At 40.9% G+C, this 1,873-nt stretch overlaps 1 non-coding gene across 1 annotated transcript; it reads left to right on the top strand.

Annotated features, from left to right (window-relative positions):
* Positions 1-536: 536 nt before the first annotated feature.
* LOC130462352 (small nucleolar RNA R71) lies at positions 537-643 on the top strand. The gene has a single exon (XR_008922447.1). It is a non-coding gene; the product is annotated as a small nucleolar RNA R71 (small nucleolar RNA).
* The last annotated feature ends 1,230 nt before the right edge of the window (positions 644-1,873 follow it).

The following is a 1,873-nucleotide window of genomic DNA, read 5'->3' as shown; positions in this document are numbered from 1 at the left end:
GTTGGTATGGCTGTTGTGGTGGATGTTGGACTTGGTGAGGGTTCTGGATATTGTTGCTCCTGTAGGATAGTAGAGGGTTGTTTTTGTAGCCCTCATTGTAAGAGTTGGAGAATGGGTTATTTTGTTTGTAGGATTGAAATGCGTGACATTGTTCAACAGAGCTCCTACATTCCGGTGCATAATGATCAGAAATTCCACAACTTTCACAAACAGTAGCAGGTTGGGCACTCATAGCAGCTACACTAGCAGGTTGGGTAGGTTGAGCATTGGCTGCTTGCATATTATCAAACTTATAGTGTAAAGCAGTCAATTGGGCAGTTAATTGTTCAATAGAATTTAAATCATGCTTACCACCCCTATTAGATAGACCTCTAGGATTTCCATACTGGGCATTGTGAATGGCTATCTCCTCAATCACCTCCATAGCTCTAGGCACCTCAAGTTGCATGAACCTCCCACTGGCAGCCGAATCTAACAAACATCTAGACTCATTGCCCAGACCATTATAAAACTGCTGAATCAAGAACCAATCTTCCAAACCATGGTGCGGGCATTCTCTTTGCAAATCCTTGAATCTCTCCCAGACCTCGAACAAACTCTCATCCGCTTGTTGTGAGATACCTAATATCTGACCCCTCAGACGAGCCGTTTTCTCAGGTGGAAAATATTTAACATAAAAAGCAAGAGCCAAGGACTCCCAATTAGTGATTTTCAAAGCCGCCCGATTCAACCCATTAATCCACAGTTTAGCTTTCCCACTCAAAGAGAACGGGAAAAGTATCTCCATAGTCTACTCCGGAGTCAATCCCTTTTGCTTGATGGTGGAACAATATTGGATAAAGGACTGAATGTGAAGATTCGGATCTTCACCTGGTTCCCCACCGTATTGGCGTCTCTCGATCATGTTAATCAATGCAGGCTCAATCTTGAAGGTCTCAGCTGCAATAGAAGACATGATCGCTTTTGGTAGCACGGATGAACTTGGCTTAGAATAGTCTGTAAGCCGTGGGGTAGGTGGCGGTAGCAGATTTTCGTCACCCATCTCTATCTCTGAAACTGAATCTGTATCTGAAGGAAAAAGATCGCCAATATTATGATCAGAATCAGAGTAATTCCCACACTGTGCAATGAAAGTTCTTCGTCTACGAAAGGTTCTTTCGGGCTCAGGATCGAATGGAGTAAGATTACAAGTACCTACCGTCTTGGGCATAGACAAAGACTACAAAACAATGTGAGATCCGGTCTCAAGGAACGTGAGTTCCTTGAGTAGTAACAAACAATAATCTAGGACAAGCAATCAACAACAGAAAATAAATCCGTCTCCCCGGCAACGGCGCCAAATTTTGACAGGCTAAAGTCGTATCACCTAATCAAAAATAACCTAAGGTCCACTAGCTAGGTAGCAAGGGAAGTCAGGATCGAATCCACAGGGAAACAAACGTTCTTTCTACTATCAATTAATTAATCTAGACTATTGTGAACAAGAGTTGGTTGGTGGTTTGTATGCTAAGACTACGAACGATAATTAAACAAGAATGAATCAATATATTAAGGAATCTAGGGCATAGGTTCGCCAACAAATAATAATCCAAGACATTGAACAATCACGATAATCAACAAAGTAATTAATTAGACTAGCATGCTCTCTCAAGTCGATACTAATCATAGACTTAGAATTAACGGGCTCTCGCTACGTATTAACTCTAATTCCACCTATTGACACAAGCCTAAACATCAAATTGCATCTCTCGAATCTTAATTTGATATTGCATAACTACCACAATTAAACCTGCGCAAATCTAATTGTATAGTGAAATAAACCAATCAATAGGAATCAATTACAATGCCAACAATCATAATCATTCAATCATCC

This window comes from Spinacia oleracea, chromosome 5 (genome assembly GCF_020520425.1).
Source record: "Spinacia oleracea cultivar Varoflay chromosome 5, BTI_SOV_V1, whole genome shotgun sequence".
In the NCBI taxonomy this organism is placed as follows: Eukaryota; Viridiplantae; Streptophyta; class Magnoliopsida; order Caryophyllales; family Amaranthaceae; genus Spinacia; species Spinacia oleracea.
Note: the sequence above shows the minus strand (reverse complement) of the source record. Positions and strands in the feature narration are given on the sequence as shown.